Here is a 27,913-nt window from a genome sequence, read left to right as displayed (position 1 = left end):
CCTGCTGGAAGTGCTGAAACTCCAATCAGAGAAGAAAGAAGTGAAGCTGACAGGCTGCTCAGATGAAGAGAGTGAAGTGAGGAGATTCCTACTGTGTCTGCCTTATATCTCACAGCTCAGGTAAGTCAGACAAATACTGTAGACCAGTGTAGTAAACATAGTATTCACAGAGAACGTGGGTTGGAAGTATTTGTCAGATAAGTTGCTTTCCTAGTTTTTGGGAATCTCAGGGACTCTGATATTAAAAGATATACACACATAAAAGAATCATACCACATCTCTCATATATATGGTAGTTTAATTGTGATATTTACACACATAATGAACAGAGACAAATAACATGATTGCATGACATGACATGATTGCAACCACAGGATTGGAGTTTGTTTTGTGAGACAGTAATAGTTCAAAAATGATGAATATTCTTTCCTGATTAATGAAGTGTTTTTAATTTAATTTAATTACATACAGGACAGCCGTGTACAAGATAGAATCCATCAGTAGTGTATGTTTGTAGTTATGTAGCTGAGATCAAATCCTCATAAAATGTTTCCTTCTTATTGTTCTAGTTTTACTCCTCATTGTTCAGATCCTGATAAAGAAATCAGGATCTTGGGGAATCTTTTCTGTGCAGCAGCAGAGTAGTATTCACAGAGAACATAGATTGGAAGTACATGAAATATGTTGTCAGATAAGTTGTTTTTATCATTTTTGGGAACCTCAGGGACTCTGATATTAAAAGATTTACACACATAATAGAGTCATACCACCTTCTGATACCTTCTCCAATACTGTAAGCATTTCATGGAGTTTTCCACAGGCAGGCAGATCTTTGCTCACCTCCTCTTCAATGTGAGTTAGCAGCTTCATTGTTGAGGTGCGGACTGTTCCTCGCATCCGTTTCATCCGTTCCAAGCATTCGGCCATCTCTGTTGTTAGCGTTAGCTATTGTTAGCTTCCAACTTTGACGAAGTTCAAAGTCTCCTAATTATCTTGACTTTCCCAGGTTTCAGCCCCAAAATGTTGTGTAGTTGAAGTTTCTTTTCAATAACCAGAACGTGTGTCTTTCAAACCAAGTATATTTATTCTCCAATATGCTGCAGCTTACAAAAGCAGGAAAACAAAAGAGCTTGCACCCAACATCTTGAAAACACACTTTTTTTTGTAAAGCTAGCGACAACAGGCCAGATAATTCCCTGGAAACCTTAAAAATAAAAGCATTTCCGTCTAACTGACATAAAGCATTTTTTGTATATTCTCCATATTAACATTGAATTATTAGCATTTCGAGTTTTGTCAATACACTGTAAATACTGTAAATAGTGTGTCCATGACATACAACTTCATTTAAACATGAATTGCCTATTTTAATCACCCAGATAAAACAATTCACAACACACTGCTACATTTACACAGCTGCAAAAATACAGCCATTGCTTTTTTTAATCTCATGATGAGTTATTTTACTAAATTTGATGAAAATTCTACCAACTCTATAGTGAGCAGCAAATTAAGATTTCAGACACTTATGAATTTTCATTTTGTGTCTCCACTGACAGATGTAATGTAGCATAACAGTCATTTATACGTCTTCCATCTCAGAGGTAAAGCATGCTGGGATGATATTTTAACTACAGTACATGATGTGGACTCTAGATCTAGTTTTTTCACTATTTATATTATATATTCTACATATATTTTAAATTTTAACTACTTCAAGTGAAAATAACCTTTAGGTAGCAAATATGCAGTGATTTCACACACAGGATTGGTGTTTGTGTTGTGAGGCAGTAATAGTTCAAAAATGATTTATAATCTTTCCTGATTATTGAAGTGTTTTAATTTAATTTAATTTTATACAGGACATCACAAGATAGAGTCCATCAGTAGTGTGTGTTTGTAGTTATGTAGCTGAGATCAAATCCTTACAAAATGTTTCCTTCCTATTGTTCCAGTTTTCCTTACTGGTCAGGTCCTGATAAAGAAATCAGGTTCTTGGTGAGTCTGTTCTGTGCAGCAGCAGAGAGAGAACAGCACACAGGAGAGAAGATACTGGAGCTGTTATCATCAGTGTGCATTTATGATGATGATCATGGTTTCCTACTGGATCTATACTCTCAGGTGAAGGACTATGAAACTAAAACAGGCGGGAGAGTCCTTCCAGCATTACAGTCAGTTTTCCAGTCACCTACAGTCTGGTTCATAAACCTGTCAGAGAGAAAGGTCTCCATCCTGCTGGAAGTTCTGAAACTCCAATCAGAGAAGAAAGAAGTGAAGCTGACAGGCTGCTCAGATGAAGAGAGTGAAGTGAGGAGTTTCCTACAGTGTCTACCTTATATCTCAGGGCTCAGGTAAGTCACATGACATTAGTGAACATTTAAGGAGTTGTGTTTCACAATTAGACAACTGACTTTTAGTTTTAATGTCAAGGTAATGTGTTCCACTGATCAGACAGGTTTTCAATGGGTGTCCTATCCAATAGCCAATAGGGGTGCAGCGGATCACAAAACTCACGGTTCAGAACATATCATGGGTTTGAGTCATAGATCGGATCATTTTTTGGATCAGCAAAAAAAAAAAAGGGGGGGGGACAGAAATAGAAAATCGGCTTTCCATATATTCTGTAAAACACTTACAGCAAGGAACCTTTGCCCATGGTCTTATATGAAAACAACATTCAAGATGTCAAATGTTTAAATAAAATCTTAAAATATATAAAATATTCAATACTTAATTGTTAAATTGCAGTATGAGGCCTGATACCTTCCTCTTATAAACATGGTAGGGAATGAAACAACAGTCTGTGTCCACATCATCAAAACTTGATGATAACTTACAAACATGAACACACGTCTTTAGTTTGTTGAACGAGCCACCAAACAAACATTCAGCGGGGAAAAGTGCACCGCTAACGTCAGTTAGCAGCTAGATAGCTAATTAGCTGCTCAGCTGCAGCACATTTAACAGAATGTTAACATACCTGCAGATGTCACCTGGTTTTATCATTTTGTGTCACCACTGACAGATGTAATGTAGCATAACATTCATTTATACGTCTTCCATCTCAGAGGTAAAGCATGCTGGGATGATATTTTAACTACAGTACATGATGTGGACTCTAGATTTAGGTGTTACACTATTTATATTTATATATTCTGCATAAATTTTACATTTTAACTACTTCAAGTGAATATAACCATAGGTAGCAAATCCACAGTGATTTCACACACAGGATTGGTGTTTGTGTTTTTACACGGTAATACTTCAAAAATGATTTATAGTCTTTTCTGATTATTGAAGTGTTTTCATTTAATTTAAATTGATACAGGACATCCATGTACAAGATAGAGTCCATCAGTAGTGTGTGTTTGTAGTTATGTAGCTGAGATCAAATCCTTACAAAATGTTTCCTTCTTATTGTTCCAGTTTTCCTCGACAGTCAGATCCTGATAAAGAAATCAGGTTCTTGGTGAATCTGTTCTGTGCAGCAGCAGAGAGAGAACAGCAGACAGGAGAGAAGATACTGGAGCTGTTATCATCAGTGTGCAGTTATGATGAGGATCAGGATTTCCTACTGGATCTGTACTCTCAGGTGAAGGACTATGAAACTAAAACAGGGAGGAGAGTCCTTCCAGCATTACAGTCAGTTTTCCAGTCACCTACAGTCTGGTCCATAAACCTGTCAGACAGAAAGGTCTCCATCCTGCTGGAAGTGCTGAAACTCCAATCAAAGAAGAAAAAAGTGAATCTGACAGGCTGCTCATATGAAGAGAGTGAAGTGAGGAATTTCCTTCAGTGTCTGCCTTATATCTCACAGCTCAGGTAAGTCACATGACTTTAATGTACATTTAAGGAGTTGGGTTTCACAATCAGACAACTGACTTTTAGTTTTAATGTCAAGGTAATGTGTTCCACTGATCAGACAGGTTTTCAATGGGTGTCCTATCCAATAGCCAATAGGGGTGCAGCGGATCACAAAACTCACGGTTCAGAACATATCATGGGTTTGAGTCATAGATCGGATCATTTTTTGGATCAGCAAAAAAAAAAAAAGGGGGGGGACAGAAATAGAAAATCGGCTTTCCATATATTCTGTAAAACACTTACAGCAAGGAACCTTTGCCCATGGTCTTATATGAAAACAACATTCAAGATGTCAAATGTTTAAATAAAATCTTAAAATATATAAAATATTCAATACTTAATTGTTAAATTGCAGTATGAGGCCTGATACCTTCCTCTTATAAACATGGTAGGGAATGAAACAACAGTCTGTGTCCACATCATCAAAACTTGATGATAACTTACAAACATGAACACACGTCTTTAGTTTGTTGAACGAGCCACCAAACAAACATTCAGCGGGGAAAAGTGCACCGCTAAAGTCAGTTAGCAGCTAGATAGCTAATTAGCTGCTCAGCAGCACATTTAACAGAATGTTAACATACCTGCAGATGTCACCTGGTTTTATCATTTTGTGTCACCACTGACAGATGTAATGTAGCATAACAGTCATTTATACGTCTTCCATCTCAGAGGTAAAGCATGCTGGGATGATATTTTAACTACAGTACATGATGTGGACTCTAGATTTAGGTGTTACACTATTTATATTTATATATTCTGCATATATTTTACATTTTAACTACTTCAAGTGAATATAACCATAGGTAGCAAATCCACAGTGATTTCACACACAGGATTGGTGTTTGTGTTTTTACACGGTAATACTTCAAAAATGATTAATAGTCTTTTCTGATTATTGACGTGTTTTCATTTAATTTAAATTGATACAGGACATCCATGTACAAGATAGAGTCCATCAGTAGTGTGTGTTTGTAGTTATGTAGCTGAGATCAAATCCTTACAAAATGTTTCCTTCTTATTGTTCCAGTTTTCCTCGACAGTCAGATCCTGATAAAGAAATCAGGTTCTTGGTGAATCTGTTCTGTGCAGCAGCAGAAAGACAACAGCAGTCAGGAGAGAAGATACTGGAGCTGTTATCATCAGTGTGCAGTTATGATGAGGATCAGGATTTCCTACTGGATCTGTACTCTCAGGTGAAGGACTATGAAACTAAAACAGGGAGGAGAGTCCTTCCAGCATTACAGTCAGTTTTCCAGTCACCTACAGTCTGGTCCATAAACCTGTCAGACAGAAAGGTCTCCATCCTGCTGGAAGTGCTGAAACTCCAATCAAAGAAGAAAAAAGTGAATCTGACAGGCTGCTCATATGAAGAGAGTGAAGTGAGGAATTTCCTTCAGTGTCTGCCTTATATCTCACAGCTCAGGTAAGTCACATGACTTTAATGTACATTTAAGGAGTTGGGTTTCACAATGAGACAACTAACTGTTAGTGTTACTGTTAAGGTAATGTGTACCACTGATCAGTCCACATAAACATTACATCACGGTGTGTAAGCAAATCCAGCTGCCTCGCAAGGTGAGACAGTGATAGACAGATGGTTCATCCAATCACCTCCCAAGTATTCTTTGAAAGTGCCTGCCCTTTTCCAAACAGTTGCCAAGGACGACTTCTTAGATGGTTCTGTGTAACAAACCATCTGGTGCGTCAGGTTACCTCCACAGTCCTCTCTAATGATGTTTTAATCATTTGCACCTGATGTGGTGCACTTGATTCTAATTTAAGGCATTTTAAGTAGTAATAAATGTGGGCGGTCCTAACTATTTCCTCACAAGAAAATTGCATTTCTGTTAACTTCAATTTACAAAAGACATTTCTTCTGTTTTATTTGTTTAGTTACATTATCTCCATCTCAGTATTGTTAAAATTAAGATCAAATGTCCATATGTTGAAATATGTTGAAAAAGACAGATTTTCATTGGGTGTCCTATCCAATAGCCAATAGAGGTGCAGCAGATCGCAAAACTCACGGTTCAGAACATTTCATGGATTTGAGTCATAGATGAGATAATTTTTCGGATCAGCAAAAAGAAAAAAAAAGGGGGGGAGAGAAATAGAAAATCAGCTTTCCATGTATTCTGTAAAACACTTACAGCAAGGAACTTTTTCCCATGGTGTTAAATGAAAACAACATTCAAGATGTCAAATGTTTAAATGAAATCTTAAAATATATAAAATATTCAATACTTAATTGTTAAATTGCAGTATGAGTCCTGATAGCTTCTCTTTAAGATATAACAGTATTTATGAAACTTAGCAAGGTTAACAAAGTTAACAAATGCTTCATTCAATAAACTACTATTCTAAAATCTAATTCTACCAAAGCAAAACACAAACAGCTATGTACAGGGTTGGACACATGTAGGGGAATGCATGTGAGTGGTTGTGTGTGTGTGTGTGTGTGAGACAAGATGGCGACGGGGCCTGACGTGATGACGTCGTCGGTCTGCGACGCAGACGTGACTATGGGAGTCAAGTAAGTAAGTCACGTCACGCGAGAACCGAATGGCGGAAGTATGGCGGTGTCTTGGTTAGACAATAGCAAGATGGCACCGCCTGAAGGTCGGCGTCTTGCACTCACCAAATTCCATGAAAAACACAAATGTCTGATGGCGGATAAGGAAAGACAAAGCAAAGCTTTATCCAACGTTATCTGACCATCAGATGTGTAAAAAGATGTTGATGCGTGTATGTGTGTGTGTGTGTGTGCGCGCGTGTGTGTGGGTTGGTTGAGAGAGAAGAAGAAGGAGAGAAAGCGATTGTGAGAGTCGTTCCTTTGTCTGCAGAGAACATGCATACGGACGGCAGTCTGTAACGCATGTTGTCTGGTTTCTGATCGACAAAGCAACTTACTTTCTCACTCACGGTGGCACAACACAGATGTAGTCCCAAGCAGGACAAACACAAATCAGTCTAGCGTAGTGAACACAACTAAACAGGCAGCAAACTTAAAATACATATCAGATAAATAATAAATGTCAGAGTAAAGCAGAGAAGATGGACTCGGCGGTCCGTCAATCCACACAACAAGAAACAATAGCAATAAAGCTAAAAAGCTAAAAGCTAAACAACAGCAGTGATGCTGAAACTAGCACACAATAACACTGCCTCTGCCCAGACCTAAGCCTCTTACTTGGGCGCTTCAGAAAGCGAGCAGGATGTGTGTGAAGTCTGTCTTTCTGTCCGGTTTTGTCCGGCTCTGTCCTCGGCTCGGATGCAGACGGTGGCCATCCTCGCGCTGTTGGCGAATCTCACGGCGGCTGGCTGATTCTCAGCGATGTGGCGGAGAAAACAGCAGAGTCGACTCGGTGAAGAGGAGTGGGGCAGAGAAATTCCGTGTCTCTGTGAAGAAACTCTGTTTCTTCCTCCTGCAGGGGAATTTGAGGGCGCTGGTTGCAGCAGCGGTCTCTCTTGGATCCAGGGATGATGTTGGGGTGAACACGGGTGAAGTCTCGTCTCGTCCGGCGAGGAGAAAGACTTCGGTGAGGGAAAAACACGTACATGGTGTTACCTCTGTTAGTCAAGCTGACTCACAAGGGGGACAGGAGTTCCCCTTAACTCAGCTCGACATGGAGTGGTATTTTTCAGGGCGTTCTCTGATTTTAAAGGGGCGGTGATGTCATGGCTGTGTCATCATGACACTCCGCTATGCAGGAGCGTCTCCGCCAATGAGAGACTGTATGTTGGCTGTTTCCTGTCGAGGTGTGAAATTTGCAAAGCATCACTGGAAATGGAGTTTGCAATGGACTCCCATTGTCTGTAAGCAGCATTTTGGGGCTATTCCTTTGTCTCAAAGGGAACAAAGGAAAAGGCACCTCGTGGTCAGGCCTCAGCGGGTACATGTAGGCCTTCTCTGTGTGACCTCGTGGTTTGAGGCCCTGTAGGTAGCAAATATGCAGTGATTTGAGACACAGGATTGGTGTTTGTGTTGTGAGGCAGTAATAGTTCAACAATGATTTATAATCTTTTCTGATTATTGAAGTGTTTTAAATTTAATTTAATTTTATACAGGACAGCCATGTACAAGATAGAGTCCATAAGTAGTTTGTGTTTGTAGTTATGTAGCTGAGATCAAATCCTCACAAAATGTTTCCTTCTTATTGTTCCAGTTTTCTTTCTGGCTGGTCATCTTATTCTAAAGGAATCAGGTTCTTGAGGAATCTGTTCTGTTCAGCAGCAGAGGGAATGAGGAGAGTTTGGCCCTGTTAGCTTGCAGTAAAAAAAATTAGGCAAACATGTCTGCAGTGAGCAGAGCAGAGGGCAAAGGAAGAAGCAGATTGAGGGGTGATTTGAGAGCAGAGAACATTTTCCGAGCATCTGTGGCACCACAGATCTTGGTCTGATAGTAAGTGGTCTTAGCAGTTTTTAAACTGGAGGACAATGATGCTAGGAGACCCTTATTGTCAGGGTAGCCAATACCTCATTGGAAAGTTGAGTTGGTGTGAGGGACTGGATGTTGCGGCAGAAAGGGACCATTTGCGGGGAATGTGAGGATGTCCTGGTAAGGTGATCATGAATTGAATAAAGAGGTGGTCTGACAGATGTAGGGGGGTGACGGTCAGATTTGCTGTGGAGGACTTCTGAGTAAAAATTAGATCAAGAGTATTGCCTGCTTTGTGTGTGGGAAGGTGGAGACCTGTTTGCGGTCAAATGAGGACAGAGGTGACAGGAGGTCAGCTGCTTGGGTTTTGTCAGTATGAGTGTCCATGTCTCCCATGACAGTCAGTGGTGTGTCATCATCAGGAATGGCTGAGATGAATCGTCTAGTTCGACTACAAAGTTCTCCAGTTGACACCCTGGTGGGCGGTATATGACAACTACAAACAGCTTAACAGGAGCAGTAACACTGATTGCATGGATATTGCATGCATATTCAAAGGAGGAGCTGTTGCTTAGTGGAGAGCACTTAGTGAATATCCAATCTTTGCAAATGAGGACCCCCGTACTGCCCAACAGAACGGGGTGTGTGTGAGAAAGTGGAGTCAACAGAGAGTGCGGCCAATGTAGAAGTGTTTTCCGGATGGATCCAGGTTTCGGTCAGGGCTAGTACCCACATGTCTTACAGATTAACATGTGCTTGGATAAATTCTGTTTTGTTTTCTGCTGATTGGCAATTCCATAGGCCAAGAGTACAGGAGGAGTGAGTAGAGGAGGCTTTTGTGAGTGAATCGAGGTTCTCAGGGTTGCATTGTCTGCGACAGATGTGATTGTTTTCGAAAGCCTTGGATGACAGGGATGTCTTTGTAGCACATGGTTAGTGAGGCAGGCTTCTTGAATAGATATTGGAAAAAGGAATAACCAGTCGGTGTTCTTGCTCGGTGGACTCGCACAGGTAGACTCACAGGTCTTTACCCGATTCGTTCTTCCACCGCAGTGCAGCTTGTGTGTTTAAGTACCAGGAAGTGTCGCGGCTGAACCCGCCCCTGTCAGATTCTCACATCAAGGCAACAGTAGAGGGTGTAACCCGTGTCAGCTGACTCACCTCCTGAAACTCAGAGAGTGAAACCAGGAAGCCTGAAAACAAAGATTCAAAAACACTTCAACTGCTATCTCCTATGTTCTAGATCAGAGCTTGTTCTGTTTGGAGCTTAGTTCAATCTCTCTTTATAGGCTTTTAGTGAAAAATCTCTCCCCTTTCATTTTCACATCAAAGCAACAAAAGAGGGTGTGTATTAAAATATTTACACAAACAAAAGGGTCACATCACCTTATCTCAGATATACAGTAGTTTATTTATAATATTTATACACATAATGAACAGAGAAATATGAAAATGTGAAAAATTGTTAAATATGTGACATTGACAGGATTCAATTATTTATAATAGTAATGGCAGCCATCTTGGCAGCTTAAAACAAACATTGTTCAAAAATAAAAACAAAATGTTCATAAATTAACAAAAACAAGCACTGCTGCATTTACTCAGCAGAAAAAATACAGTCTTTGCTTTTTTACCTCATGATTAGTTATTTTTACTGACTATGATGTAAATTCCACCAACTCTATAGTGAGCAGCAAATTAAGATTTCAGACACTTATAAATTATCATTTTGTGTCTCTACTGACAGATGTAATGTAGCATAACAGTAATTTATACGTCTTCCATCTCAGAGGTAAAGCATGCTGGGATGATATTTTAACTACTGTACATAATGTGGACTCTAGATTTAGTTTTTTCACTATTAATATTTATATATTCTGCATACATTTTATTTACTTAAAGTGAAAATAACCTGTAGGTAGCAAATCTGCATCAATTTCACAGACAGGATTGGTGTTTGTGTTGTGAGGCAGTAATAGTTCAAAAATGATTTATCTTTCCTGATTAATGAAGTGTTTTAATTTAATTTAATTTTATACAGGACAGCCATGTACAAGATAGAATCCATCAGTAGTGTGTGTTTGTAGTTATGTAGCTGAGATCAAATCCTCACAAAATGTTTCCTTCTTATTGTTCCAGTTTTCCTCGACGGTCAGATCCTGATAAAGAAATCAGGTTCTTGGTGAATCTGTTCTGTGCAGCAGCAGAGAGAGAACAGCAGACAGGAGAGAAGATACTGGAGCTGTTATCATCAGTGTGCAGTTATGAAACATTCCCTTTTAAAGAGAGAAACATAGAATATCAGTGTCATTTCCTACTGGATCTGTGCTCTCAGATGAAGGACTATGAAACTAAAACAGGCAGGAGAGTCCTTCCAGCATTACAGTCAGTTTTACAGTCACCTACAGTCTGGTTCATAAACCTGTCAGAGAGAAAGGTCTCCATCCTGCTGGAAGTGCTGAAACTCCAATCAAAGAAGAAAGAAGTGAAGTTGACAGGCTGCTCAGATGAAGAGAGTGAAGTGAGGAGTTTCCTACAGTGTCTGCCTTATATCTCAGGACTCAGGTAAGTCAGACAAATACTGCAGACCAGTGTATTAAAAATACAGATGGTGACAAATGAAAGGAAAAACTAACATGAAGTGTCTTAGTAAGGAGTCAGGCCACCACGAGCCTCCAGAACAGCTTCAGTGCTCCTTTCCAAGTCTGTGGACTCTATTGGAGAGATGAACACCATTCCTCCACAAGATATTCCCTCATTTATTTAAACAACCTTTATTTAATCAGCTCATTTCATTGAGATCAGAATGCAAGAGAGACCTGAGTACAGCAGATAGAAAGAAAAACAATCATAGCCAGACATAACAAAAGGACATATAGGTCTCATGAAGATGGTGGTGGAGAGCATTGTCTTCCACATTGGTCCAAAATCTTCCATAGGTGTTCAGCTGGGTTGAGATCTGGTGACTGTAAAGGCTCGAGCATTTTATTCACATTTTCATCCTCACCAAAGCATTCAGTGAGCCCTGGTGAACAGAAGCATCTGCATTTGATATGTTTCTCCACTTTTTATTCAGGTTTTTCCTTTAATTTGTCCCCCGTCTGTAGTATTGACAGAGAACATGGGTTGGAAGTATATGAAATATGTTGTCAGATAAGTTGCTTTCCTAGTTTTTGGGAACCTCAGGGACTCTGATATTAAAAGATTTACACACACAAAAGAGTCAAACCACCTTCTGTCAGATATATGGTAGTTTATTTATAATATTTACACACATAATGAACAAAGAGAAATATGAAAATCTGATGAAATGTTAAATATGGGACACTGACAGGATTAAATTACTTATAATAGTAATGGCAGCCATCTTGGCAGCTTAAAACATACATTGTTCAAAAAACAAGAGGTTCAATAAGTAACAAAAACAAGCACTGCTACATTTACACAGCTGAAAAAATGGCATTACATGATGGGATTTTAACTATTGTACATGATGTGGACTCTAGATTTAGTTGTTTCACTATTTATATTCATTTATTCTACTAGGGCTGCTCGGTTATGGCAAAAATCATAATCATGATTATTTTGGTCAATATTGAGATCAGGATTATTTAACACAATTACTTTTTGACTCTCATTTTTGCTGATTGTCAATGCCGATACATGCACATATTTCTTTCCACCTGGCTGAGGAGACTATTACACATGCAATCATAGATTGTACTAATGATGGAGAAAGACAATACAGTTGTGCTCATAAGTCTACAAACCTTGTCAGAAGCTGTAAGATATGTACCATTCATAGTGTCTGTAGTTGTGACCATAAAGTTCAATTTTGGTCTCATCACTCCAAATAACTTTGTTCCAGAAGTTTTGAGGCTTGTGTAGTTGATGTTTGGCATATTGTTAGCAGGCTGTTTTGTGGCGTTGGCACAGTAACAGCTTTTTTCTGGAAATTTGACTGTGCAGCCCATTTTTGTTCAAGTACCTCCTTATTGTTCAGCTTGAAACAGAAACATGCAACTTTCAGCTGAAGTTGCATGTGGGTTTTTCTTTGCAACCTGAACAATTTTTCTTACAATTGTGGCTGAAGTCTTTGTTGGTCTACCTGACTGTGGCTTGGTATCAACAGAACCCTTCATTTTCCACTTCTTTATCAGAGCTTGAACACTACTGATTGGCATTTTCAAATCTTTGGATATCTTTTTATATCCTTTTACTGCTTTATAAAGTTGAATTCCCTTTTCTCGTAGGTCCTTTGACAGTTCTTTTGCTTTCCTCATGGCTCAGTATCCAGTAAAGTCAGAGCAGCCCTGGATGAAATGTGCAGGGGTCTCTCAAGAGCTGAGAAACTCATTGACTATTTATACACAGACACTAATTACAATCAAACAAGTCACAGGTGTGGAAACTTACCCTTCATATCCATTTAAACCTGTGTGTGTCAACTTGTGTGTATATTATCAGGTCAAACATTCAAGGGTGTGTAAACTTTTGATCAGGGCCATTTTGGTGATTTCAGTTATAATTATGATGTAAAAAGGGCAAATATAATTATGTGAAAATAAATGGCTTCACCTGACCACTATCATTAAATAAAACTAAAGTTTACAGCATGATCAGTCATTTTTTCCAAAATATGGCCGATATTTCACAAATTCTAGCAGGGTGTGTAAACTAATGAGCACAACTGTATATGAGGGAAGAACTTAGGAAGACTGGAGTTCAGGAGCTCAGCGTTAAAACTTTAATGAAGCTGCCAATTGGGTGGAGCAGTAGTTTTCTTTGAGTTTATTAGACAGCCAGGATTAATGTGTAGGATTGAATCTTTGGTCCGCAGTCCGAAGCAGAGGGAGGAGGTAATGCACCTCATACGCTGGTTGCCAACCGCTGTTATAAACCAAAAAGAAGAAGAAGAAAAAGTTTTTTCAAACAGAGTGGTACATCCTGTCAGCCGAGGGGTTTCCTATCTGTGCAGCCGAACACCGCAGCATCTCCACGGACTGTTCCATCCCGACGGTCCCGGTGTTTCCTCCGCAGGCTCCACTTCACTCAGCTGTCCGACAGATCTGCCGCCTTTCCCACTTTAACCTGAATAACAAACCGGGGCTCGGTGCTCCGGTTGGATACAAACAGAGAGCCGGGGCTAGCAGGGAGGCTAGCGGAGCGTTAGCCGCAGCATGACCGGGGGGAAGCACAGCCAGCTAGCCTCCCTGCTAGCCCCGGCTCTCCGTTTGTATCCAACCGGAGCACCGAGCCCCGGTTTCACTACCGGCAGATTCACTCTCTACAGTGGGCGAGGAAATGAAACCAATGAATCAATAAGTACAAACGCTGTTGATTTCTTCCCGTGGAGCCGACATGCAAACTATTTAGGTTCAGTAAATATCAGCTGTCAGTCAGCCTGGTGAAGCAGGTTAGTCTGTGGACAGAGACGCTCAAAGCCTGTCGGAGGCGTTTTGGGGCGAAAGCGCACCGCTGTAAAGGAAAGAGGTTTGTTAGATTTGCAACACAAGACAAAATGAGAACATCATTACGAAATGACAATAATAAACAACAATCATTTTATCTCGATTATCTTGTTTTCATAATCGTTGGAAGCCAAAATCGTAATGAAAATATAATTTGATTAATCGCAGAGCCTCATATTCTACATATATTTTACATTTGAATTACTTAAAGTGAATATAACATGTAGGTAGCAAATATGCAGTGATTTCACACACAGGATTGGTGTTTGTGTTGTGAGGCAGTAATAGTTCAAAAATGATTTATCTTTCCTGATTAATGAAGTGTTTTAATTTAATTTAATTTTATACAGGACAGCCATGTACAAGATAGAATCCATCAGTAGTGTGTGTTTGTAGTTATGTAGCTGAGATCAAATCCTCACAAAATGTTTCCTTCTTATTGTTCCAGTTTTCCTCGACGGTCAGATCCTGATAAAGAAATCAGGTTCTTGGTGAATCTGTTCTGTGCAGCAGCAGAGAGAGAACAGCAGACAGGAGAGAAGATACTGGAGCTGTTATCATCAGTGTGCAGTTATGAAACATTCCCTTTTAAAGAGAGAAACATAGAATATCAGTGTCATTTCCTACTGGATCTGTACTCTCAGATGAAGGACTATGAAACTAAAACAGGCAGGAGAGTCCTTCCAGCATTACAGTCAGTTTTCCAGTCACCTACAGTCTGGTCCATAAACCTGTCAAAGAGAAAGGCCTCCATCCTGCTGGAAGTGCTGAAACTCCAATCAGAGAAGAAAGAAGTGGAGCTGACAGGCTGCTCAGATGAAGAGAGTGAAGTGAGGAGTTTCCTACAGTGTCTGCCTTATATCTCAGGACTCAGGTAAGTCAGACAAATACTGCAGACCAGTGTATTAAAAATACAGATGGTGACAAATGAAAGGAAAAACTAACATGAAGTGTCTTAGTAAGGAGTCAGGCCACCACGAGCCTCCAGAACAGCTTCAGTGCTCCTTTCCAAGTCTGTGGACTCTATTGGAGAGATGAACACCATTCCTCCACAAGATATTCCCTCATTTATTTAAACAACCTTTATTTAATCAGCTCATTTCATTGAGATCAGAATGCAAGAGAGACCTGAGTACAGCAGATAGAAAGAAAAACAATCATAGCCAGACATAACAAAAGGACATCTAGCATCAGAGACAATCACAGACATCACTGAATAGATTTGAAGATGAGAGTTTCTATTATATTATTTGGTCTTATGAAGATGGTGGTGGAGAGCATTGTCTTCCACATTGGTCCAAAATCTTCCATAGGTGCTGAGCTGGGTTGAGATCTGGTGACTGTAAAGGCTCGAGCATTTTATTCACATCATTTTCGTCCTCATCAAAGCATTCAGTGAGCCCTGGTGAACAGAATCATCTGCATTTGATATGTTTCTCCACTTTTTATTCAGGTTTTTCCTTCAATTTGTCCCCCGTCTGTAGTATTGACAGAGAACATGGGTTGGAAGTATATGAAATATGTTGTGAGATAAGTTGCTTTCCTAGTTTTTGGGAACCTCAGGGACTCTGATATTAAAAGATTTACACACAAAAGAGTCAAACCACCTTCTGTCAGATATATGGTAGTTTATTTATAATATTTACACACATAATGAACAAAGAGAAATATGAAAATGTGATGAAATGTTAAATATGGGACATTGACAGGATTAAATTACTTATAATAGTAATGGCAGCCATCTTGGCAGCTTAAAACATTGTTCAAAAATGAAAACAAAATGTTCATAAATTAAGAAAAACAAGCACTGCTCCATTTACAAAGCTGCTAAAATACAGTCATTGCTTTTTTACCTCATGATTAGTTATTTTTACTGACTATGATGTAAATTCTACCAACTCTATAGTGAGCAGCAAATGAAGATTTCAGACACTTATGAATGATCATTTTGTGCCTCCACTGACAGACGTAATGTAGCATAACAGTCATTTATACGTCTTCCATCTCAGAGGTAAAGCATGCTGGGATGATATTTTAACTACTGTACATGATGTGGACTCTAGATCTAGTTTTTTCACTATTAATATTTATATATATTCTGTATATATTTTACATTTGAATTACTTAAAGTGAATATAACCTGTAGGTAGCAAATATGCAGTGATTTCACACACAGGATTGGTGTTTGTGTTGGGAGGCAGTAATAGTTCATTTACCAGGAAAGGATATAAATAATATTTGAAGTGTTTTAATTTAATTTTTTACAGGACAGCCATGTACAAGATAGAGTCCATCAGTAGTGTGTGTTTGTAGTTATGTAGCTGAGATCAAATCCTCACAAAATGTTTCCTTCTTATTGTTCCAGTTTTCCTCCCTGGTGGTCAGATCCTGATAAAGAAATCAGGTTCTTGGTGAATCTGTTCTGTGCAGCAGCAGAGAGAGAACAGCAGACAGGAGAGAAGATACTGGAGCTGTTATCATCACTGTGCAGTTATGAAATATTCTCTTCTAAAGACAGATACATGGATTATTATTATGATTATTTTGATTATTATGATGATGATGATGAGGAATATCAGAGTAGTTTCCTACTGGATCTGTACTCTCAGATGAAGGACTGTGAAACTAAAACAGGCAGGAGAGTCCTTCCAGCATTACAGTCAGTTTTCCAGTCACCTACAGTCTGGTTCATAAACCTGTCAGAGAGAAAGGCCTCCATCCTGCTGGAAGTGCTGAAACTCCAATCAGAGAAGAAACAAGTGGAGCTGACAGGCTGCTCAGATGAAGAGAGTGAAGTGAGGAGTTTCCTACAGTGTCTGCCTTATATCTCAAGGCTCAGGTAAGTCAGACAAATACTGCAGACCAGTGTATTAAAAATACTGATGGTGACAAATGAAAGGAAAAACTAACATGAAGTGTCTTAGTAAGGAGTCAGGCCACCACGAGCCTCCAGAACAGCTTCAGTGCTCCTTTCCAAGTCTGTGGACTCTATTGGAGAGATGAACACCCTTCCTCCACAAGATATTCCCTCATTTATTTAAACAACCTTTATTTAATCAGCTCATTTCATTGAGATCAGAATGCAAGAGAGACCTGAGTACAGCAGATAGAAAGAAAAACAATCATAGCCAGACATAACAAAAGGACATATAGCATCAGAGACAATCACAGACATCACTGAATAGATTTGAAGATGAGAGTTTCTATTATATTATTTGGTCTTATGAAGATGGTGGTGGAGAGCATTGTCTTCCACATTGGTCCTAAATCTTCCATAGGTGTTGAGCTGGGTTGAGATCTGGTGACTGTAAAGGCTCGAGCATTTTATTCACATCATTTTCATCCTCACCAAAGCATTCAGTGAGCCCTGGTGAACAGAAGCATCTGCATTTGATATGTTTCTCCACTTTTTATTCAGGTTTTTCCTTTAATTTGTCCCCCGTCTGTAGTATTGACAGAGAACATGGGTTGGAAGTATATGAAATATGTTGTGAGATAAGTTGCTTTCCTAGTTTTTGGGAACCTCAGTGACTCTGATATTAAAAGATTTACACACACAAAAGAGTCAAACCACCTTCTGTCAGATATATGGTAGTTTATTTATAATATTTACACACATAATGAACAAAGAGAAATATGAAAATGTGATGAAATGTTAAATATGGGACATTGACAGGATTAAATTACTTATAATAGTAATGGCAGCCATCTTGGCAGCTTAAAACATTGTTCAAAAATGAAAACAAAATGTTCATAAATTAAGAAAAACAAGCACTGCTCCATTTACAAAGCTGCTAAAATACAGTCATTGCTTTTTTACCTCATGATTAGTTATTTTTACTGACTATGATGTAAATTCTACCAACTCTATAGTGAGCAGCAAATGAAGATTTCAGACACTTATGAATGATCATTTTGTGCCTCCACTGACAGACGTAATGTAGCATAACAGTCATTTATACGTCTTCCATCTCAGAGGTAAAGCATGCTGGGATGATATTTTAACTACTGTACATGATGTGGACTCTAGATCTAGTTTTTTCACTATTAATATTTATATATATTCTGTATATATTTTACATTTTATTTACTTAAAGTGAATATAACCTGTAGGTAGCAAATATGCAGTGATTTCACACACAGGATTGGTGTTTGTGTTGTGAGGCAGTAATAGTTCATTTACCAGGAAAGGATATAAATAATATTTGAAGTGTTTTAATTTAATTTAATTTTTTACAGGACAGCCATGTACAAGATAGAGTCCATCAGTAGTGTGTGTTTGTAGTTATGTAGCTGAGATCAAATCCTCACAAAATGTTTCCTTCTTATTGTTCCAGTTTTCCTCGACGGTCAGATCCTGATAAAGAAATCAGGTTCTTGGTGAATCTGTTCTGTGCAGCAGCAGAGAGAGAACAGCAGACAGGAGAGAAGATACTGGAGCTGTTATCATCAGTGTGCAGTTATGAAACATTCCCTTTTAAAGAGAGAAACATAGAATATCAGTGTCATTTCCTACTGGATCTGTACTCTCAGATGAAGGACTATGAAACTAAAACAGGCAGGAGAGTCCTTCCAGCATTACTGTCAGTTTTCCAGTCACCTACAGTCTGGTCCATAAACCTGTCAAAGAGAAAGGCCTCCATCCTGCTGGAAGTGCTGAAACTCCAATCAGAGAAGAAAGAAGTGGAGCTGACAGGCTGCTCAGATGAAGAGAGTGAAGTGAGGAGTTTCCTACAGTGTCTGCCTTATATCTCAAGGCTCAGGTAAGTCAGACAAATATTGCAGACCAGTGTATTAAAAATACAGATGGTGACAAATGAAAGGAAAAACTAACATGAAGTGTCTTAGTAAGGAGTCAGGCCACCACGAGCCTCCAGAACAGCTTCAGTGCTCCTTTCCAAGTCTGTGGACTCTATTGGAGAAATGAACACCATTCCTCCACAAGATATTCCCTCATTTATTTAAACAACCTTTATTTAATCAGCTCATTTCATTGAGATCAGAATGCAAGAGAGACCTGAGTACAGCAGATAGAAAGAAAAACAATCATAGCCAGACATAACAAAAGGACATATAGCATCAGAGACAATCACAGACATCACTGAATAGATTTGAAGATGAGAGTTTCTATTATATTATTTGGTCTTATGAAGATGGTGGTGGAGAGCATTGTCTTCCACATTGGTCCTAAATCTTCCATAGGTGTTGAGCTGGGTTGAGATCTGGTGACTGTAAAGGCTCGAGCATTTTATTCACATCATTTTCATCCTCACCAAAGCATTCAGTGAGCCCTGGTGAACAGAAGCATCTGCATTTGATATGTTTCTCCACTTTTTATTCAGGTTTTTCCTTTAATTTGTCCCCCGTCTGTAGTATTGACAGAGAACATGGGTTGGAAGTATACGAAATATGTTGTGAGATAAGTTGCTTTCCTAGTTTTTGGGAACCTCAGTGACTCTGATATTAAAAGATTTACACACACAAAAGAGTCAAACCACCTTCTGTCAGATATATGGTAGTTTATTTATAATATTTACACACATAATGAACAAAGAGAAATATGAAAATGTGATGAAATGTTAAATATGGGACATTGACAGGATTAAATTACTTATAATAGTAATGGCAGCCATCTTGGCAGCTTAAAACATTGTTCAAAAATGAAAACAAAATGTTCATAAATTAAGAAAAACAAGCACTGCTCCATTTACAAAGCTGCTAAAATACAGTCATTGCTTTTTTACCTCATGATTAGTTATTTTTACTGACTATGATGTAAATTCTACCAACTCTATAGTGAGCAGCAAATGAAGATTTCAGACACTTATGAATGATCATTTTGTGCCTCCACTGACAGACGTAATGTAGCATAACAGTAATTTATACGTCTTCCATCTCAGAGGTAAAGCATGCTGGGATGATATTTTAACTACTGTACATGATGTGGACTCTAGATCTAGTTTTTTCACTATTAATATTTATATATATTCTGTATATATTTTACATTTTATTTACTTAAAGTGAATATAACCTGTAGGTAGCAAATATGCAGTGATTTCACACACAGGATTGGTGTTTGTGTTGTGAGGCAGTAATAGTTCATTTACCAGGAAAGGATATAAATAATATTTGAAGTGTTTTAATTTAATTTAATTTTTTACAGGACAGCCATGTACAAGATAGAGTCCATCAGTAGTGTGTGTTTGTAGTTATGTAGCTGAGATCAAATCCTCACAAAATGTTTCCTTCTTATTGTTCCAGTTTTCCTCCCTGGTGGTCAGATCCTGATAAAGAAATCAGGTTCTTGGTGAATCTGTTCTGTGCAGCAGCAGAGAGAGAACAGCAGACAGGAGAGAAGATACTGGAGCTGTTATCATCAGTGTGCAGTTATGAAACATTCCCTTTTAAAGAGAGAAACATAGAATATCAGTGTCATTTCCTACTGGATCTGTACTCTCAGATGAAGGACTATGAAACTAAAACAGGCAGGAGAGTCCTTCCAGCATTACTGTCAGTTTTCCAGTCACCTACAGTCTGGTCCATAAACCTGTCAAAGAGAAAGGCCTCCATCCTGCTGGAAGTGCTGAAACTCCAATCAGAGAAGAAAGAAGTGGAGCTGACAGGCTGCTCAGATGAAGAGAGTGAAGTGAGGAGTTTCCTACAGTGTCTGCCTTATATCTCAAGGCTCAGGTAAGTCAGACAAATACTGCAGACCAGTGTATTAAAAATACAGATGGTGACAAATGAAAGGAAAAACTAACATGAAGTGTCTTAGTAAGGAGTCAGGCCACCACGAGCCTCCAGAACAGCTTCAGTGCTCCTTTCCAAGTCTGTGGACTCTATTGGAGAGATGAACACCCTTCCTCCACAAGATATTCCCTCATTTATTTAAACAACCTTTATTTAATCAGCTCATTTCATTGAGATCAGAATGCAAGAGAGACCTGAGTACAGCAGATAGAAAGAAAAACAATCATAGCCAGACATAACAAAAGGACATATAGCATCAGAGACAATCACAGACATCACTGAATAGATTTGAAGATGAGAGTTTCTATTATATTATTTGGTCTTATGAAGATGGTGGTGGAGAGCATTGTCTTCCACATTGGTCCTAAATCTTCCATAGGTGTTGAGCTGGGTTGAGATCTGGTGACTGTAAAGGCTCGAGCATTTTATTCACATCATTTTCATCCTCACCAAAGCATTCAGTGAGCCCTGGTGAACAGAAGCATCTGCATTTGATATGTTTCTCCACTTTTTATTCAGGTTTTTCCTTTAATTTGTCCCCCGTCTGTAGTATTGACAGAGAACATGGGTTGGAAGTATACGAAATATGTTGTGAGATAAGTTGCTTTCCTAGTTTTTGGGAACCTCAGTGACTCTGATATTAAAAGATTTACACACACAAAAGAGTCAAACCACCTTCTGTCAGATATATGGTAGTTTATTTATAATATTTACACACATAATGAACAAAGAGAAATATGAAAATGTGATGAAATGTTAAATATGGGACATTGACAGGATTAAATTACTTATAATAGTAATGGCAGCCATCTTGGCAGCTTAAAACATTGTTCAAAAATGAAAACAAAATGTTCATAAATTAAGAAAAACAAGCACTGCTCCATTTACAAAGCTGCTAAAATACAGTCATTGCTTTTTTACCTCATGATTAGTTATTTTTACTGACTATGATGTAAATTCTACCAACTCTATAGTGAGCAGCAAATGAAGATTTCAGACACTTATGAATGATCATTTTGTGTCTCCACTGACAGATGTAATGTAGCATAACAGTAATTTATACGTCTTCCATCTCAGAGGTAAAGCATGCTGGGATGATATTTTAACTACTGTACATGATGTGGACTCTAGATCTAGTTTTTTCACTATTAATATTTATATATATTCTGTATATATTTTACATTTTATTTACTTAAAGTGAATATAACCTGTAGGTAGCAAATATGCAGTGATTTCACACACAGGATTGGTGTTTGTGTTGTGAGGCAGTAATAGTTCATTTACCAGGAAAGGATATAAATAATATTTGAAGTGTTTTAATTTAATTTAATTTTATACAGGACAGCCATGTACAAGATAGAGTCCATCAGTAGTGTGTGTTTGTAGTTATGTAGCTGAGATCAAATCCTCACAAAATGTTTCCTTCTTATTGTTCCAGTTTTCCTCCCTGGTGGTCAGATCCTGATAAAGAAATCAGGTTCTTGGTGAATCTGTTCTGTGCAGCAGCAGAGAGAGAACAGCAGACAGGAGAGAAGATACTGGAGCTGTTATCATCAGTGTGCAGTTATGAAACATTCCCTTTTAAAGAGAGAAACATAGAATATCAGTGTCATTTCCTACTGGATCTGTACTCTCAGATGAAGGACTATGAAACTAAAACAGGCAGGAGAGTCCTTCCAGCATTACTGTCAGTTTTCCAGTCACCTACAGTCTGGTCCATAAACCTGTCAAAGAGAAAGGCCTCCATCCTGCTGGAAGTGCTGAAACTCCAATCAGAGAAGAAAGAAGTGGAGCTGACAGGCTGCTCAGATGAAGAGAGTGAAGTGAGGAGTTTCCTACAGTGTCTGCCTTATATCTCAAGGCTCAGGTAAGTCAGACAAATACTGCAGACCAGTGTATTAAAAATACAGATGGTGACAAATGAAAGGAAAAACTAACATGAAGTGTCTTAGTAAGGAGTCAGGCCACCACGAGCCTCCAGAACAGCTTCAGTGCTCCTTTCCAAGTCTGTGGACTCTATTGGAGAGATGAACACCATTCCTCCACAAGATATTCCCTCATTTATTTAAACAACCTTTATTTAATCAGCTCATTTCATTGAGATCAGAATGCAAGAGAGACCTGAGTACAGCAGATAGAAAGAAAAACAATCATAGCCAGACATAACAAAAGGACATCTAGCATCAGAGACAATCACAGACATCACTGAATAGATTTGAAGATGAGAGTTTCTATTATATTATTTGGTCTTATGAAGATGGTGGTGGAGAGCATTGTCTTCCACATTGGTCCAAAATCTTCCATAGGTGTTGAGCTGGGTTGAGATCTGGTGACTGTAAAGGCTCGAGCATTTTATTCACATCATTTTCATCCTCACCAAAGCATTCAGTGAGCCCTGGTGAACAGAAGCATCTGCATTTGATATGTTTCTCCACTTTTTATTCAGGTTTTTCCTTTAATTTGTCCCCCGTCTGTAGTATTGACAGAGAACATGGGTTGGAAGTATATGAAATATGTTGTGAGATAAGTTGCTTTCCTAGTTTTTGGGAACCTCAGTGACTCTGATATTAAAAGATTTACACACACAAAAGAGTCAAACCACCTTCTGTCAGATATATGGTAGTTTATTTATAATATTTACACACATAATGAACAGAGAGAAATATGAAAATGTGATGAAATGTTAAATATGGGACATTGACAGGATTAAATTACTTATAATAGTAATGGCAGCCATCTTGGCAGCTTAAAACATACATTGTTCAAAAAACAAGAGGTTCAATAAGTAACAACAACAAGCACTGCTACATTTACACAGCTGAAAAAATGGCATTACATGATGGGATTATAACTATTGTACATGATGTGGACTCTAGATTTAGTTGTTTCACTATTTATATTCATATATTCTACTAGGGCTGCTCGATTACGGCAAAAATCATAATCATGATTATTTTGGTCAATATTGAGATCAGGATTATTTAACACAATTACTTTTTGACTCTCATTTTTGCTGATTGTCAATGCCGATACATGCACATATTTCTTTCCACCTGGCTGAGGAGACTATTACACATGCAATCGTAGATTGTACTAATGATGGAGAAAGACAATACAGTTGTGCTCATAAGTCTACAAACCTTGTCAGAAGCTGTAAGATATGTACCATTCATAGTGTCTGTAGTTGTGACCGTAAAGTTCAATGTTGGTCTCATCACTCTAAATAACTTTGTTCCAGAAGTTTTGAGGCTTGTGTAGTTGATGTTTGGCATATTGTTAGCAGGCTGTTTTGTGGCGTTGGCACAGTAACAGCTTTTTTCTGGAAATTTGACCGTGCAGCCCATTTTTGTTCAAGTACCTCCTTATTGTTCAGCTTGAAACAGAAACATGCAACTTTCAGTTGATGTTGCATGTGGGTTTTTCTTTGCAACCTGAACAATTTTTCTGGCAATTATGGCTGAAATCTTTGTTGGTCTACCTGACTGTGGCTTGGTATCAACAGAACCCTTCATTTTCCACTTCTTTATCAGAGCTTGAACACTACTGATTAGCATTTTCAAATCTTTGGATATCTTTTTATATCCTTTTACTGCTTTATAAAGTTGAACTCCCTTTTCTCGTAGGTCCTTTGACAGTTCTTTTGCTTTCCTCATGGCTCAGTATCCAGTAAAGTCAGAGCAGCCCTGGATGAAATGTGCAGGGGTCTCTCAAGAGCTGAGAAACTCATTGACTATTTATACACAGACACTAATTACAATCAAACAAGTCACAGGTGTGGAAACTTACCCTTCATATCCATTTAAACCTGTGTGTGTGTCAACTTGTGTGTATATTATCAGGTCAAACATTCAAGGGTATGTAAACTTTTGATCAGGGCCATTTTGGTGATTTCAGTTATAATTATGATGTAAAAAGGGCAAATATAATTATATGAAAATAAATGGCTTCACCTGACCACTATCATTAAATAACACTAAAGTTTACAGCATGATCAGTCATTTTTTCAAAAATATGGCCGATATTTCACAAATTCTAGCAGGGTGTGTAAACTAATGAGCACAACTGTATATGAGGGAAGAACTTAGGAAGACTGGAGTTCAGGAGCTCAGCGTTAAAACTTTAATGAAGCTGCCAATTGGGTGGAGCAGTAGTTTTCTTTGAGTTTATTAGACAGCCAGGATTAATGTGTAGGATTGAATCTTTGGTCCGCAGTCCGAAGCAGAGGGAGGAGGTAATGCACCTCATACGCTGGTTGCCAACCGCTGTTATAAACCAAAAAGAAGAAGACGAAAAAGTTTTTTCAAACAGAGTGGTACATCCTGTCAGCCGAGGGGTTTCCTATCTGTGCAGCCGAACACCGCAGCACCTCCACGGACTGTTACATCCCGACGGTCCCGGTGTTTCCTCCGCAGGCTCCACTTCACTCAGCTGTCCGACAGATCTGCCGCCTTTCCCACTTTAACCTGAATAGCAAACCGGGGCTCGGTGCTCCGGTTGGATACAAACGGAGAGCCGGGGCTAGCAGGGAGGCTAGCGGAGCGTTAGCCGTAGCATGACCGGAGGGAAGCACAGCCAGCTAGCCTCCCTGCTAGCCCCGCCTCTCCGTTTGTATCCAACCGGAGCACCGAGCCCCGGTTTCACTACCGGCAGATTCACTCTCTACAGTGGGCGAGGAAATGAAACCAATGAATCAATAAGTACAAACGCTGTTGATTTCTTCCCGTGGAGCCGACATGCAAACTATTTAGGTTCAGTAAATGTCAGCTGTCAGTCAGCCTGGTGAAGCAGGTTAGTCTGTGGACAGAGACGCTCAAAGCCTGTCGGAGGCGTTTTGGGGCGAAAGCGCACCGCTGTAAAGGAAAGAGGTTTGTTAGATTTGCAACACAAGACAAAATGAGAACATCATTACGAAATGACAATAATAAACAATAATCATTTTATCTCGATTATCTTGTTTTCATAATCGTTGGAATCCAAATTCGTAATGAAAATATAATTTGATTAATCGCAGAGCCCCATATTCTACATATATTTTACATTTGAATTACTTAAAGTGAATATAACCTGTAGGTAGCAAATATGCAGTGATTTCACACACAGGATTGGTGTTTGTGTTGTGAGGCAGTAATTGTTCAAAAATTATCTATATCCTTTCCTGGTAAATGAAGTGTTTTAATTTAATTTAATTTTATACAGGACAGCCATGTACAAGATAGAGTCCATCAGTAGTGTGTGTTTGTAGTTATGTAGCTGAGATCAAATCCTCACAAAATGTTTCCTTCTTATTGTTCCAGTTTTCCTCGACGGTCAGATCCTGATAAAGAAATCAGGTTCTTGGTGAATCTGTTCTGTGCAGCAGCAGAGAGAGAACAGCAGACAGGAGAGAAGATACTGGAGCTGTTATCATCAGTGTGCAGTTATGAAACATTCCCTTTTAAAGAGAGAAACATAGAATATCAGTGTCATTTCCTACTGGATCTGTACTCTCAGATGAAGGACTATGAAACTAAAACAGGCAGGAGAGTCCTTCCAGCATTACTGTCAGTTTTCCAGTCACCTACAGTCTGGTCCATAAACCTGTCAAAGAGAAAGGCCTCCATCCTGCTGGAAGTGCTGAAACTCCAATCAGAGAAGAAAGAAGTGGAGCTGACAGGCTGCTCAGATGAAGAGAGTGAAGTGAGGAGTTTCCTACAGTGTCTGCCTTATATCTCAAGGCTCAGGTAAGTCAGACAAATACTGCAGACCAGTGTATTAAAAATACTGATGGTGACAAATGAAAGGAAAAACTAACATGAAGTGTCTTAGTAAGGAGTCAGGCCACCACGAGCCTCCAGAACAGCTTCAGTGCTCCTTTCCAAGTCTGTGGACTCTATTGGAGAGATGAACACCATTCCTCCACAAGATATTCCCTCATTTATTTAAACAACCTTTATTTAATCAGCTCATTTCATTGAGATCAGAATGCAAGAGAGACCTGAGTACAGCAGATAGAAAGAAAAACAATCATAGCCAGACATAACAAAAGGACATCTAGCATCAGAGACAATCACAGACATCACTGAATAGATTTGAAGATGAGAGTTTCTATTATATTATTTGGTCTTATGAAGATGGTGGTGGAGAGCATTGTCTTCCACATTGGTCCAAAATCTTCCATAGGTGTTGAGCTGGGTTGAGATCTGGTGACTGTAAAGGCTCGAGCATTTTATTCACATCATTTTCATCCTCACCAAAGCATTCAGTGAGCCCTGGTGAACAGAAGCATCTGCATTTGATATGTTTCTCCACTTTTTATTCAGGTTTTTCCTTTCATTTGTCCCCCGTCTGTAGTATTGACAGAGAACATGGGTTGGAAGTATATGAAATATGTTGTGAGATAAGTTGCTTTCCTAGTTTTTGGGAACCTCAGGGACTCTGATATTAAAAGATTTACACACACAAAAGAGTCAAACCACCTTCTGTCAGATATATGGTAGTTTATTTATAATATTTACACACATAATGAACAGAGAGAAATATGAAAATGTGATGAAATGTTAAATATGGGACATTGACAGGATTAAATTACTTATAATAGTAATGGCAGCCATCTTGGCAGCTTAAAACATTGTTCAAAAATGAAAACAAAATGTTCATAAATTAAGAAAAACAAGCACTGCTCCATTTACAAAGCTGCTAAAATACAGTCATTGCTTTTTTACCTCATGATTAGTTATTTTTACTGACTATGATGTAAATTCTACCAACTCTATAGTGAGCAGCAAATGAAGATTTCAGACACTTATGAATGATCATTTTGTGTCTCCACTGACAGATGTAATGTAGCATAACAGTCATTTATACGTCTTCCATCTCAGAGGTAAAGCATGCTGGGATGATATTTTAACTACTGTACATGATGTGGACTCTAGATCTAGTTTTTTCACTATTAATATTTATATATATTCTGTATATATTTTACATTTGAATTACTTAAAGTGAATATAACCTGTAGGTAGCAAATATGCAGTGATTTCACACACAGGATTGGTGTTTGTGTTGTGAGGCAGTAATAGTTCAAGAATGATTTATAATCTTTCCTGATTATTGAAGTGTTTTAATTTAATTTAATTTTATACAGGACAGCCATGTACAAGATAGAGTCCATCAGTAGTGTGTGTTTGTAGTTATGTAGCTGAGATCAAATCCTCACAAAATGTTTCCTTCTTATTGTTCCAGTTTTGCTCTACGGTCAGATCCTGATAAAGAAATCAGGTTCTTGGTGAATCTGTTCTGTGCAGCAGCAGAGAGAGAACAGCAGACAGGAGAGAAGATACTGGAGCTGTTATCATCACTGTGCAGTTATGAAACATTCCCTTTTAAAGAGAGAAACATAGAACATCAGTGTCATTTCCTACTGGATCTGTACTCTCAGATGAAGGACTGTGAAACTAAAACAGGCAGGAGA

General features: G+C 38.7%; 1 protein-coding gene across 1 annotated transcript in view; it reads left to right on the top strand.

The window, feature by feature from the left end:
• Positions 1-2,253: 2,253 nt before the first annotated feature.
• The window catches only part of LOC121891868 (protein NLRC5-like), a 30,546-nt gene continuing 4,886 nt past the window's right edge, over positions 2,254-27,913 (top strand). The window contains exon 1 of the mRNA XM_042404520.1: positions 2,254-2,351. The gene's annotated coding sequence lies outside the window, so the exon portion shown is untranslated. The remainder of the gene's footprint in view (positions 2,352-27,913) is intronic.

The sequence above is a fragment of the Thunnus maccoyii genome, chromosome 24 (genome assembly GCF_910596095.1).
Source record: "Thunnus maccoyii chromosome 24, fThuMac1.1, whole genome shotgun sequence".
In the NCBI taxonomy this organism is placed as follows: Eukaryota; Metazoa; Chordata; class Actinopteri; order Scombriformes; family Scombridae; genus Thunnus; species Thunnus maccoyii.
This window is presented reverse-complemented; position numbering and strand designations above follow the sequence as displayed.